General features: G+C 43.9%; 1 long non-coding RNA gene across 1 annotated transcript; it reads left to right on the top strand.

The window, feature by feature from the left end:
- The first annotated feature begins 6948 nt into the window (after nucleotides 1-6948).
- Nucleotides 6949-7545, top strand: LOC307137664. The gene is made up of 3 exons (XR_013817942.1): nucleotides 6949-7157; nucleotides 7330-7377; nucleotides 7461-7545. It is a non-coding gene; the product is annotated as an uncharacterized lncRNA (long non-coding RNA).
- Nucleotides 7546-15545: the final 8000 nt, after the last annotated feature.

Below are 15545 nucleotides of genomic sequence, written 5' to 3'. Positions count from 1 at the left end.
TGAAAAGGTACATCTTTGTACCTTACTCACCCCTAAATGGTACATATTAGTACCTTAAAAGGTACATATCAGTACTTTAAGAGTGCATATTAGTACCTTAAAGGTACATATTAGTACCTTTTTGGTTTTGTACCTTAGGGTACCGCCCCAGTGACAGCACTGTACCTTTTTTTCTGACAGTGTGGTCATGTGAGAAATAACTGCCCTATACACACTCGTCCAGAAAAACCACGGTCGGTTAGTGATACCCATTCCTATAGTTCAGACATGTGTGTTTCTGTGCCCATAACACTTGTGTTCAACGATAAACGACTAGAAACCACCGCCCTTCTGGATTCTGGGGCAGTGGGGAACTTTATGGCCCAGAATTATGCCCAACAGCATCACGTACCAGTAACTGAATTTTCTTCTCTCGCAATGGAAGCAATAGACGGCCGACCCCTGGGTACCGGACGCGTGAGCACCCAACCCATGACCCAACCCATTACCATGAAGACTGGTATATTTCACACCGAAAGCATACAATTCCACATCTTACCTACATCTACCTCCTCCGTCATTTTAGAGTTACTTTGTGAGCAAGAAGGACGGGGGCCTTCGTCCCTGCATCGACTATCGGGGTCTGAACGAGATCACCACCAAATATCGCTACCCATTACCCCTGGTTCCACCAGCACTAGAACAACTCCACAGAGCTCAATGTTTCACTAAGCTCGATCTTCGCAGTGCCTATATAACTTGATCCGCATAAAGGAGGGAGATGAATGGAAGACGGCGTTCTCCACAGCTACGGGGCACTATGAATATCTCGTCAGGCCCTTCGGCCTTGTAGCGCCTTCGGCAATAATCCTTCAGTGTTCCAAGCTTTCATCAATGACGTATTCAGAGACATGCTCAATCGATTTGTCATTGTGTACATCGACATCCTGATTTATTCCAAGACCATGGAGGAGCACATTCAGCAGGTCAGACAGGTTCTTCAGAGATTAATCCAGTTTCAACTCTATGTCAAAGCAGAGTAATGTGAGTTCCACAAGACAGTGACTTCCTTCCTGGGGTATATAATCAGTCCTGACGGCGTGGCCATGGATGAAAAGAAAGTGTCCACTATTCTCAACTGGCCACGACCAAACACGATCAAAGAGTTACAGCGTTTCCTGGGGTTCGCTAATTTCTACGGGTGCTTCATATGCAACTTCAGCACAATCGCCTGTCCACTTACCAGCATGGTGAAGAAGGGTCAGCCTCACCTCAAGTGGTTCCCTGCTGCTATCGACGCCTTTCAACAATTAAAGAAACACTTCACAACGGCACCCATTCTGCATCATCCTGATCCAGGCCTTCCATTCACTGTCAAGGTTGATGCATCCAGCACAGGTCTCGGGGCAGTCCTGTTCCAACAGCAAGGTAACCCTTGTAACCCCTGCCTAATCATTTTCGTATCTCTCCCACATTCCATGTATCCCTGCTCAAACCTGCCGATGGTCCCTGCGAGGAGGGGGAGGAGGTATCTGGTGATTGGAGTCCCTCGCCCGTCCTGGTGGAGAGCGAGGAGGTCTATCAAGTCAGGGAGTTACTGGACTCCAGGCGCCGAGGCAGAATACTACAGTATCTAGTCGACTGGGAGGGGTATGGTCCGGAGGAACGCACTTTGGTCAATGCAGATGATATCCTGGACCCCAACCTTGTGGAGGAATTCCACTGCACATCCGGGAAAACCTGCCTCGTGGAAGACCTCGGCGTGGGTTGCCTGAGGGGGGGCTCTGTTACAAAGACGAACTCTGTAGTTCCCTCCTCTGACCACCGGAGGGAGCTCTCTCGTGAAAACTGACTCTCACCTACACTGACACTACATTTCCCACAAGTCTGTGCCTTGGACTGATTATCGTACAGCTGTCCCCCATCACCTGGCCCTTTAAGAACTCCCTTCTCCCTCAGCTCAGTGCAAAGTCTTGTTTTGCCGTGGTGAACATTTCTGAGCGCTATTCCCAAGTCTGTTGCTGATCCTGTTTGCTACCCGTTATCGACCCTTTGCTACCTGTCTCTGACTCCTGCCTGTTTGCCGATCTGTGAGTGTTTACTGCCTGTCCTCTGTTTACGATTCTGCCTGCCCCTGTTATTCCTGTTTTGCGAGGAGGTAAAAATAGAGAGTAAAAATGTCCAGAACTTATAGTTAGACATATTTTACCATAATCTCGATATGATATTGTTTTTTGCCCAGCCCTACTTAAAAACCATGTTTTTGCCACGTTTCGATTTAGGGTGCAACACCCGTGTGATGTTTTTCTGTCGTTACGAAGATCAACAGTTAACAGGCCTGAAAGTTCTTTATATATAAATATCTTTTGGAAAACTACTACTTTGTTGAAGTATTAACACAGACATGACATACACATACCTCACAAATGTTGATGAACTTGGAGGGCTGCTCTTTAAAGGGTTAGTTCACCAAACTTGAAAATTGTCATAATTTACTCACCCTCATGTAATTCTAAAACCATAAGAGTTTTGTTAATCTTTGGAACACAAATTAAGATATTAAAAAAATTCTAAATTTTTGTCCATCCACTGCAAGTCCGAGCAGATCATTTTATATGACATTTAGGATTTCATACATATATAAATATTGGTATGGATTACTTCTACAATCAATTTGTATTTTTGATGCTTGAAAAATTGATTATCTAGACTGTAAATTGATCAACAAAAAATGATGAGAATATTAAAAAATATCTTCATTTGTGTTCCGAACATGTACAAGTCTTTGGGTTTGGAAAGATATGAAGGTGAGTAAATGACAATTTGTTATTTGTGTGAACTATCCCTTTAAGAAAGGAAGACCAAGAAGGATGACCCCTTCTCCAAAGTTGGTTTGAGTTCTGCAATGAACAACACGGACATTAATGATTTAAATAAAATGTGAACAAGAAGTCATACTGTTGTTGCATAAAAATTAAGTAATATTTGAAGTAAACAGGCAGGAGACAACAGAAACATTTATTTTCTAAAAATAAACTCACATAAACTCAAAAGAATTAAGCACTCATAGGGCTTGGTACAAAAAAGCAAACATGCAAAAACAACTGATAACGACATGGAATGTTTAAACTTTATTTACCATAAACCGTCTTTCCCTCTATTCTGAAGAAGCAAAGAAGATCGCACAGCAGTCGCCGCTGACAGTTATTCTCGGCGCGGGCAAGATGAACACACAAAGCTCATCAAGTCTGAAATACTACATACAAAACATTCATTTTAACAATTATCGCTTCAACAGCATCAACATACATTTTGAGTTTTCCTTTTCTGACAGAAAAATGTAATCTCCCCCCATTGGGTTTTCCAAAAATTTGCATCAGAGTCACAGGAAGGATCTCTTGGAAAAAAGTACTTGAGCATCTGTAGGTCTTCCGAAAGAAATACAGCTTTACTGTTGATGGCGTCACGAATACTTGCCGTTGCAAAAGGGAACTAACTAAACAGTAGAATAATGTGAATAAACTTTGGAGAAAGTGAAGACTGATATATCATGAAACATTAAAACGTACTCGGTTACTTAACGTAACCTCGTTTCCCTGAGATAAGGGAAGGAGTACTGTGTCTTAAGACGCTGTATGGGTAGGTTCTCCTACTCTCGAATATACTGAAGTAATTGTAAAATCATGCAGTGCTACTGCCCAGTCAAAACAGTGTCGAGACATCTCGCACGCTATTGGCTGGCCAGTGGTAACTGCATGAACCAATGGCAGAACAGCAATCTGAGCGAACCAATGGGCACAAAGCCCGCGAAGCTGAGCACAAGAGCCCGCGAAAGGGGCATATAAAATACACTGTAACTGTCAAAAACTTTAGGTTAAATCGACTGAAGCGACGATCACCTGAGTCAGCGCCATAGCACGGCCGTCTACGCAGTACTCCTTCCCTTATCACAGGGAACCGAGGTTACGTTAAGTAACCGAGTATGTTCCCTTTCGAGCGGTCAGTTCGTACTGCGTCTTAAGACGCTGTATGGGAACCTGTAAAATCCCGCCGTGCAATGATAAGCGCAGTGACATGTACTCCCTCAAGTTTGAAAACTTATTAGAAAGGGCTCAAGACTAGAGTTACTGACACATAATTTATATATATATATATATATATATATATATATATATATATATATATATATATATATATATATATATATATGTACACACGTCTTATACTACTGGGCTCATAGAGGCCGGTAACTATAAGGAATGTGGAAGCATTGAAGCATATGAAGGCCCCAATGCCAACTTATGACGGGGACGGGCTTACAAGGCCGTCTAATATTCGTTAGGCCGTCTTAGTATTTTTATACAGCGAGGACTTGTGCCTGCAGTGCAGGGACATCCAGACTGAAGAATCTGGTTAAAGTAGATGGTGAGGACCAACCTGCCGATCTACAAATGTCATCCATAGAAACTCCACTAGACCACACCCAAGAGGACGCCATGCCTCTGGTGGAGTGAGCTTTGACACCTATGGGGCATTGGAGGCCCATAGTGTCATATGCTAACGCTAGCGCGTCCACTAGCCATCTGGCTAGGTTTTGTTTGGTGACTGGAAGTCCCTTAGTTTGGTCACCAAAACTTACAAAGAGCTGCTCCGACTGTCTAAAGTGGGAGGACCGCTCAATATATATGCTCTAAGCGACCTAACAGGGCTGAGCAGGTGTAACTGTCTCTCATCCTCCGAAGTGGGGAGGGCAGAGAGAGTGATTACCTGTGCTTTGAACGGTGTTGAAAGCACTTTAGGTACATAACCATGCCCTGGTTTGAAGATGACTTTAGAATCGCCTGGGCCAATTCTAAACATGACGCGTTCACAGATAACGCTTGAATGTCACCGACACGCTTAACAGATGCCAGTGCTAATAGCAGGGCAGTTTTCAGTGAAAGTGGCTTTAATTCAGCCGTCTGCAACGGCTCGAAGGGAGGTCTTTTTAGTGCTCTTAGGACCAATGAAGGTCCCAGGATGGCACCGTAGGAAGGAGAGGGTGGTTAAGCCTCCTGGCTCCTTTTAAGAATTTTATGACCATGTCGTGTCTGCCTACTGATTGGCCAGCTATAGGCGTATGAGATGCGGCGATAGCTGCCGTGTAGACTTTGAGTGTGGATGGAGTGTGTCCTGCATCCAACATCTCTTATAGAAAAACAAGAATTTGTGATATCTCGCATGACACTGGGTTATACCCAGATAGCAAAAAATATCGGCACGGCTTCTTTTTGCCGCCGGCCCTAAGCTGTCGGCTATAGGTGCGTCCCGCTGGCGGTGATGAAACGTTTGCCGCCGAATACGTCACTCCCATTTCTTGCGAGATGCCGCGGCCGACTAGCCGGCGAGCCGCCGGCTTCATTTTCTCTGGCGGTTGCCTCCGCCTAATGGACCGCGGCCGGCTGGCGGCAAGCCGCTTTGAAATACAAGGATTTCTACTCTCAAATTCGACCAGCCACGTTGGCTATGTTTGGCTTGTTGGGAAATAGAGTGGAACTGACAGCATTTTAACTAGTTCTCACATTTGAAGCGATTATAAAATCATAATAGCCTATATGTGAATTATATCAAATATTAGTTTTTTTTGCTCCAAAGCCATTAGGGTTTATAACAGATTCTTGACTCTTGATTCCATGATAAGGTTAGATTTAGGAAATTACATTTAAATTTTCACTTGATTATTTGCATGTCGAGTGTGTTTAAACAGTGTTGGTCAATTTGACCCATAATGGATGTAATACTTTTTTTTTTTTTTTGCATAATAGGAGGGTTAAGAAAGTTTGAAAGTTCATTTTAGGATAACACTTATTTTTGTATTGCCCTTTTTCTATTTCTTTTTGGACTGACTTTAAAATAGACATGACAAAAAATTAGAACTAGGCTAACTTCATGACATTTTACTTTGTTTTCAAAACCCATATTTTTCTGAAAAACAAAAATATATTATTAATTATTTAGGAAAAATTCTACATTCATAAGACAAGAATAACTCAAAAGAAGCCCTCTAATATTACCTCTTATAAAGCTGATTTTTACAATATACTTTGAAACCCTCTCAAACATGAGGTCGCAAAACAAAAAGCTTACAAAAACAGAAACCTGAAAGCTTTTCAATTTCATGTGACTGCCTTAATATTATAAAGTATTTTCTATCTCAGAATTCTTATTTTTATTATTTATTTTATATACAGTGTTACATTTGTTGTTATTCTTTGTTCTACATATTCGGAACTGTACCACAATGCTTTATTATTTTTATTTTTCTCTCATTGTACTTTTTGTATTGTACTTGTCTATACATGTACTAATTTAAATAAAAATAAATAAATAAAAAAAAACAGAGAAGTACCTCCACCGGCCGAGAGGGGCAGTATACCTAAAAAAGACGGAAGACAAACCGGTAAAACATATGAAACAGATTTACCAACAGCGGCCGGCACACGGTTTTAGTATTTGAAGAGAGGAGATTACGAGCGTTTAAGTAAGTACATGTTTCCTTTTTGTGTAACACAATATTATGTTCATTTTTGATGTATATACCGGTAGGTTGTTTTAATTAGTTTGTTCCGACACGCACGCTGATATAGTGCACAATGCACAGTGTTAGCTAACACGTGCTGTTTCGCCTTTTTTACACACTGAGTTCAAGCATGTTCTACATGTTAAAATTTATCTAGCTACTGTAGGTAAGTTAGCCAAAGCTTTACATCTAGAAAGACTTAAGTTTAACTTTTGGTGTTTTCTAACAAAACAGAATGTATATAGGTTATTTAAATTATTTTGTTAGTCCGAACAAGCATGCTGCTAGGTCAGTTCTAGCAAGTGTTAGCTAACATGTGCTGTGTTGCTACTGTTCTTCTAGCATTTAAGGTGATTTATGAGTTATTTCTCTGAACTGCTGTACTTTTTATGTTTGAGGACAATGCAGTTTACTTGAATCACTACACTGAATGAATACATTTTACTGTTCCACATTTGGCTGACCAGTTTTTCCCCCCACAGCATAGCTACTGTATATTCTGTATATAACGTTAACAATGCGGTTTTGTTCACATTTTCTTGCAGATACCTTGACCAGAGCACAATCGGTTATCTTCATCCAAGAGACCTACTGTTGGACAATCGTTTCGGCTTTCAAGGTAAATAAATTGTTAGTCACAATGTCTAGTTACTGGGCTATAAGGAGAAGAATATTGAAAGGAGTTGAGATGGGCAAACAGGAAATTGCAGCTGTTGGAAACTTAAACAGTATGGAAAATTGTGCCTTTAGTTGTTGTTTTATTTATATATATATATATTTTTTTTATGTAGATTTCCAGAATGAGAACCAAGCCCTGAGGGAAAGCAATGCACGAGCAGGTGAGAACATGCACTCTTTCTTAAATTTTACTTCTTTGACTGTGATGTAGGTCCAAAATTACCAAATGCCTTTCATTTTGTAGCTTCGGATGGCAGCGGCTCACTTCAAGAGCAGGTGAAGCAAGTGAAACAATGTTGATGACGTTTGCTCGTACTGGGCAATCAGGTACAACTTGCAAACAACACCTGTGGTTGTTGGTTTAATTCCCACTGGGGCCACCTGTACATGTAGTAGACCTAGTTGTAAATGTCATAGTTTAGTAGTTGAGGGACCAGGACTGACTGCTTTATTCTTTTATTCGGTGAACCCCTGTAGGTGCAGATCAGACACTAATGCTGCGACGTCTTGGAGAGTTTGGCGATGTTGTGCGTAGCATGGACAACAAAATGGACACTATGCGGCAACATTTCAGTGCCAATGTGTCTTTTGGAGAGTTCTCCCTGCCAGGGGGTCTGTTACTCCCCCTCGACAACCCATTTGGCGTTGCTTGACAACAGTTTGAGGCAGGATAAAGAGCTCCAGTAAGTGTGCTGATTTTGTTTATAATGCTGTAGGGTAATCTAAAAAGTACAATTTAAGATTGTACACTGCATATTCTACAGTCTGAATCCACAGCCTGTCACATTTTTATATTTATGTATGAGAAGCTTCAGAGATATGTAATTTGTAACACTTTTTTGTATTTTCAGCTTCGGTTTTTGGCAATTAAATGTGGGAGGGACCTAAAAACAACCGTGTGGCGGATACTTCAGAGTATCTTCTCTAATCACCTTTCCATTAATACAACCTGGACTGGTGTAGGGGATAAAGCATGTTTTAGAGACATGTTCCTGAAGACCATTGTTCAAAGTAATATATATATAAATTTGTTATATATTTAAGTAGATGTGTGTGGCCTTATGCCATTCAAATGGAATGACAGATCTGTATTTTCTACAGGAGCCATCCGGAAGAACCCGGCAACCCAGGATGCCACTGATGAGGCGGTCCAGGTTAACGTTATGCGTTACCTGAAAGGAACATCTGATCGTGAAGGCGGAAAAAGACGCCGCACAGCTGAGAGGGACCCACAGCCGACCTCTTACACCTAGGCTGACTACTGACACCTGGAACCCTTTCTTTATCCTGCAGTCAGTAACATCAAGACCCCTAAAGAAGCCAGAAGTTTCAGGCTACACTCACCCAATCCACACTGTTCACTGTGGAAATTACTTTTTTTTTATTCCCTGTGACCCTGCCTTGAAGGCAGCTCCTTGGATAGATATGGGATGGCGAGGTTGTTTGTCCTTTATATAGGCGCACAAGAAATCACTGAAGATAAGCCAATTTGCGCTGCCTCATTCTGGAGGTCGGGGAAAACCGGAGAACCCATAGTCAGGCTTGTTATAATGGTCTGTTCTACTACTGTTCTATTCTTCTCCAGAGCTTTACTCTAAATTATTACCATTTATCCTATTGTTAGAAATGGCTTGTTAAATGTGATGTTATACCTCGATTTATTTGGTATCCTGCACATTCTTTGGTACCAAATATCCTCATTATTTGATATAATATTTAATGGTAATTCTTTTCATCCCAGAGCTGACCTCTTTGTTATTAACGAATATTGTAAGTGTTATAATTTGCTTGTAAGGCTGTTTTTTTTTTTTAAACCAAAATTTAATTGGAAACATGCAGGTTCTTTAGTAAAAATGTTTTTTGTTATTTATAGGCCTATTTAAGCTTATTTATTGTCTGTTATTTATATTTCATTTATATTATCTTGTATCATTGACAGTTAATGTACTTTGAAATGTGGAATAAAAATGCCAAATGGGAATTTATCTGGTTTGTTCAATTATTATCCATCATAAACTGCATGTTACAAATATATGAATAATAAATAAATAAATATATATATTATTTATTACACAATAAGCGGAGGCAGATCGCTCGAAAATAGCGTTTGCCTCCGACGGGCCGCCTTTTGGTATAAAGGCGACGGAACGGCGGTTTGCCTGCGGGCCGGCGGCGGAACGAAGGCGGTAGGAAGCCGGCTGCCGCTTTTAAAAAGCGGCTGCCGCCGGCGGTGCGCCGTCAAACGTGTTTGCGATTACGCAATTCTGACGCTTCTACAGCCGCCACCGACTCATTGCTATCTGGGTAGTTCCTGACTGAACACCAGTCAGAGAACACTGACCATTTAAGGGCATAGAGACGTCTAGTAGACGGTGCTCTAGCTTCACTGATGGTGCTCAAGACACTCACTGGGAGGTTCTCGAGCCCCCCTTGAGTGGCCAAACATGTAACGTCCACAATTTTGGGGTGGGGGTGCCGGATTGTCCCGTTCGCCTCAGAAAGGAGATCTTTCCTTAGGGGAACTGGCCATGGGGCTGCTGATAGTAACTGAATCAACTCGGGAAACCTGATGTGGGTTCGCCAGAGTGGAGCCACTAGCAGGACTGTGTGCTCGCATTCCCTGATCCTTTTTAAAATCTGGGGAATGAGCAGCACTGGTGGAAAAGCATAAAATATGCAGCTGGGCCATTCGTGGGCCAGCGCATCCTTGCTCTTTGAAAAATAGTTTGGGCAATGACAGTTCAAGTTCAAGTTCAAGTTCAAGTTCAATTTTATTTGTATAGCACATTTCCAACAGCCCCCAGGCTGACCAAAGTGCTTTACAGAAGAGCAAGAATATCACACATACAAAAAAAATAAAAAAATAAACCACATAAAAATATAAAAACCACCTGTAGAAAAGTTTAACATTTCATGAAGGGTTTCACAAGGAAAATAAAAAAGTTTTTAGCAGGGACTTGAAAATAGACAAGGAAGGGGCCAGCCTAATCTCTAAAGGCAGGGTATTCCAAAGTCGTGGCCCTGCCACCGCAAATGCACACTCAACTCTACGCTTTAGCGCGTGGAACGACCAACAAAGCCTGATCACAAGAACGGAGGCTTCTGGGTGGAGTATAGGAGTGAAGGAGTTCAGATAAATAGACAGGAGCTTTGTTATGTAGGGATTTATACACGAAGAGGAGAATTTTGAAGTCTATTCTCTGACAAATCGGCAACCAGTGAAGGGATCTAAGAGTCGGAGTGATGTGATCATGTTTACGACACTTTGAAAGCAGTCTAGCAGCAGCATTTTGGACAAGCTGAAGTCGCGCAATTTTAGATATACCGCAATATAGGGAATTACAGTAATCTAAACGCGACGTAACAAACGCATGAACAGCCATTTCGAGAGGTTTTGGGGAGAGAAAGTTTTTAATTTTTGACAGTAGACGAAGCTGATAAAAACTGGATCCAACAACAGAGGAGATATGTCTGTCAAATTTTAAAAGCTGGTCAAACATAATACCTATGTTCGTCACCCGTGTCGATCTAAAAGCGGATAAACTTTCTAGCTCAGGGCTTATACACTGAGAGTTTTCATTTGGACTGAATACAATCAACTCGGTCTTGTCCTCGTTTAAGAAGAGGAAGTTCTGGGCTAGCCATAATTTAACCTCCTCTAAACATTGGAGAAGAGAGGTGATCGCAGTGGAGTTGTTTTTCTTTACTGGAAGATAGATTTGAGTGTCATCTGCATAGAAATGAAAGGACACACCATGTTTTCTTAGAATAGAGCCCAAAGGCAGCATGTACAAAGAGAATAGAGAGGGAGCTAAAATAGAGCCTTGAGGAAGGCCACAGGTCAGAGGAGCGGCGGAAGATGAAAAGTTACCCAATTTCACTAAAAATGTTCTGTCAGATAGGTATGAATGAAACCATTTCAGAGCGATTGCTTTTAGACCTACCCAAGACTCTAGTCTAGATAATAGTAAGGAGTGGTCTATGGTATCAAAAGCAGCTGATAAATCTAAAAGAATAAGAACCACAGTTGTCTTCGGAGGCGAAGAGCTCGACCTCTGCCCTCCCAAAAACACTCCATATAATTTGAACCGTTTAGGAATGGAGGGCCCATTCCCCCGGGGACACGAGGCCCCTGGAGAGCATGTCTGCTCCCTGGTTCAGTCTGCCTGGCACATGCACTGCTTTTAGTGAATGTAATTTGCCTTTTGCCCATAGGAGGAGATGTCTGACCTGTTGGTTGAGCCATCTCGACCTGAGCCCGCCTTGGCGGTTTATGTAGGAGACCACAGTCGTGTTGTCGTGCGGACTAGAACATGGTGACCTGAGAGACGTGGTAAAAAAAATCTTGAGAGCTAGCATTTCTAGGCAGTTTATGTGCAACCGTGACTCCGTGCTCGACCATGAGCCGAAGGCCGGTTCGCCCTCGTACAGAGTGCCCCAAACCGAGTTGGAGGCGTCCGTGGTGACCACCATCCATCTGGAAACTGTTTCCAAGTGACCACGGGGCCAGGGCTTTGACACAGCCGCGGCCCACTTTGATCCAAAGCTGGCCTGAATGCCACGCTTGGGAAGGAACCCGTGATTTCAGCCAGTACTGCAGGGGGCGCATGTGCACCATACCCAGCGGAAGTACTGGAGAAGCTTTTCCCATTAGGCCTAGCATTCTCTGAATTTTTTTAGGGGTGTGTTGGTTCCCATTTTGAATGAACATGCAAGCTGCTGTGTAGTCAGAGCGCGTTCGTCCAATAGCCACGCCCTCATTTGGGCTGAGTCGAAAATCGCAAAAAAGCAATGAGCTCTTGGCTGTATTTATTCTGAGACCCAGGCATTCTAGATGGCTGAGTAGCATAGATTTGTGAGATTTTATTTGTTCCTCTGACTGGGCCAGTATGAGCCAGTCGTCGAGGTAGTTCAGAATGCGCATTCCCGCTTGTCTTAAGGGGGAGAGAGCTGCATCCATGCACTTCGTGAAAGGACAGGCCAAATGGCAGGACTGTGTACTGATAAGCCTTCCCGTCGAACGCAAATCTCAAAAACGGTCTGTGACGTGGGATAATTTGGATATGAGAGTAAGCATCTTTCAGATCCAATGAGAAAAACCAGTCCATCGGGCAGATTTGCGCGATGATCTGTTTTAATGTCAGCATTCTGAAAGGCCTTTTGATAGAGCCTTGTTCAGGTGTCTGAGATCTAAGATGGGCCTGAGGCCGCCATCTTTTTTGGGAACAAGGAAGTAGCGGCTGTAAAAAACCCTGACTCGCTCTGAGCTGGAATTTTTTAACTCGCCTTTATGGCGGTAGAATGCAGGGGAGCACGCATTAAAGCGGACTCGTAGCTTACATTCATTGCATGAAAAACATTCAGAACAGTATTTTTCTCCCTGACCGGAACAAAAATGGGCCGTGGGGAGAGATGTGACACTGTGCGGACAGCACTTATGTGTAGCGGCACACACCTGTAGTGGGCTCATGCTCTACATATAGAGCATTCTCGGCGTGAGCAATAATCTGTGAGAACAGTGCTTATGTGCAAGGTGCATGTATTTTAGTAAGGTCGTTGTTAAAACACAGCGTTGATGTGCAGGCGAGCGTGTTTGACAACAGGCTAGTTGACTGCAATATTTACATCTCCAGTCGCCTGAACCGAGGGGATTGAGAGAATGTAAAGTAAGTCTGTAGTGGTAATCCGGCCACAGCAGGACTTTTGAGTGGTTCTATAGCGCTGAATTAACAGTGCTTATATGCAGGGGTACACCCTATGTAGGGGACACACTGTCTGCAGTCATAACAGAGGAAAGAACTCTTAATTGTTTATTAGGATCGCCGTTAATACAGCGTTCTGTGTACAGGCGTGCATGTTTTATAACAGGCTCGTTTACTGAGAGAAGTGGTGGAGGGCTTGGCCGCCATTCACTAAATTTAGACTCACTGAGAATCCTGTGAGAGCGGGGCTCGAACCGGCAACCCTGTGTGCGAAAGTGCACCGTAACAGCAGAGGGAGCGGCTATGACGTAAGTCGTGCTCTCGACGGTGTATGCTGTTGTGTGTGTGTGGCGTGCGTGCTTCATAACAGGCTCGTTTACTACACTGTTGAACCTCTCCAGTCGCCTGAATAGGGGACTGAGAGAAGTGGTGGAGGGCTTGGCCGCCATTCACTAAATTGAGACTCACTGAGAAACCTGTGAGAGCGGGGCTCGAACCGGCAACCCTGTGTGCGAAGTACACCGTAACAGCAGAGGGCTCGTTTACTACACCGTTGAACCTCTCCAGTTGCCTGAATAGGGGACTGAGAGAAGTGATAGAGTGAAAAGACGCAGGGCTTGGCCGCCATTCACAACGCCATTATGCGCTAGACAGCGAGGCAGCAATGACGTAAATTGCGCTCACTATAGAGAGAGAGAGCGCTGGGAGAGAGCACGCGCTGCCGCTGTAGGAAGCGCGAGCTGCAGTGACAACAGCCTGTAACGTAAGTCGCGCTCTCAATATCTCCAGCAGTTTGAGAGAAAGTAATGCGGGAAGCTCCGGCATTAGTTCGCTCGTCCACTCTGGTTTTCTCTGTCCGCGGCGCTTCTTAGCGCGGCCCAAGTGAGAGAAAAGGAAGAGCAAGACGTTGGTAATCGCGCGGATTCGTCTTCCTCATTGCCGCCGAATGAGACCAAGCCCTCGGCGTCGAGCGGAGGGAGCAGGTCCGATCGAGGGAACGTCACAGGGGAAACGTCTCTCTGAGGTGAAGACGAGTCACGCGGGCACTGGGCCGACATGAACTCGCTAGCCTCGGTATACTCAGCCCTCTGGCTCCGCTGTTCTTTCCCGCCGAGGCTCGGGCGGAAAGGGGAACGGGAGAGCGCGAGGGCCGGGGTCGCGCTCTGAAAAGAGCGCTATCCGCGAACGGAGGGAGGAAATGGCATACCCTCGCAGTGAGAGCAGCCGGACCCGGCGAGAGCAGCGTCCACGTGGGCCTTGCCCAGACAGATCACGCACCCGTTATCCTACTAGTGCAGGTAAGTACTGCACACAAGTGATATGTTTTTCTCAGTATTGTACAGAAAGGATACACCGTAGTGTTTCACCAAAGAGCGCAGGGGAAAGGCGTGACAGCTCGCGGGATCGCTGGCGATTTGAGCACGCTGAAATGCAGCAGGCCGCTGACTCTCGCAGGACGTCCGGGCTGGCTAGCTCGCTATTCCGCTGCAGGCTCGTCAATTCATGGTGAAGGTGGTGTAGTTCGAGTTTATCAGTGAGGACCGTAGATCGTCGCTGAAGGAGATTAATCTGACGTTTTTGACAGTTTCGCGGGCTCTTGCGCTCAGCTTCGCGGGCTTTGTGCCAATTGTTTCGCTCAGATTACGCTGTTCTGCCATTGGTTCATGCAGTTCCCACTGGCCAGCCAATAGCGTGCGAGATGTCTCGACACTGTTTTGACTGGGCAGTAGCACTGCGTGATTTTACAATTACTTCAGTATATTCGAGAGTAGGAGAACCTACCCATACAGCGTCTTAAGACGCAGTACGAACTGACCGTTCGAAAGGGAACATTCAGAACACTTGCATTGCTCCCGATTTATGTCATAGGCTAATGTACAGGACAGGTGTCAGATTCTAACCGTTCAGGTAACATCTGGAACATTAATGCACACCCGGTCAATAAAGGCAAAGCCTCCTCGAAAGCTGTACACATCTCCTTTAGTTGCTTTTTTTTCCAGATTCAAAATCTTCTCCTTGTGGGTCTTGGTCTCAAGTAATATTTTGCTTACGGTGGTAGAAAGAGAGGAGATAGAAGAGGCTTTTCCATGATTTTTTCCATGGACTCGACACTTTGAAATGTGCCGTCACACTTTGACAGTGGTGTAAAGTAACGAATTACAAATACTCTCGTTACTGTAATTGAGTAGTTTTTCTTAGGAATTGTAGTTTAAAAACAGCCTACTTTTACTTGAGTCCATTTTAAGTGCTGTATCTGTACTTTTTCTGCGCTATTTTCCCTAAACTTGCAGTCACTGGTGTTGTAGTGCAGGCTATACGCAGGTATACGGCGTATACCCACTTCTTTATTAGTCGGCATTGCGTATACCCACTTTTAAATCCCCTCTGATGTGCAGATTCAGCAGTGTTCTGCATTAGCCATGACTGTCCAGCACATAATTTATAATTAGGCTATATGTATATGTAGCTATATAACGTCGTATCACAAAATTACAATTCAATTACTATTCTTTATCGATTAACTTGCAGTAAGTGAAGGCGGGATAGGCGGAATCGCGCTGAATTACACACAACAGAAGCGCTCTCTAGCGTGCGCTCTCTCTCTCTCTGTCGCAAGCGAGTTCCGT

This window comes from Gobio gobio (assembly GCF_949357685.1).
Source record: "Gobio gobio genome assembly, chromosome: 14".
Lineage (NCBI taxonomy): Eukaryota > Metazoa > Chordata > Actinopteri > Cypriniformes > Gobionidae > Gobio > Gobio gobio.
Note: the sequence above shows the minus strand (reverse complement) of the source record. Positions and strands in the feature narration are given on the sequence as shown.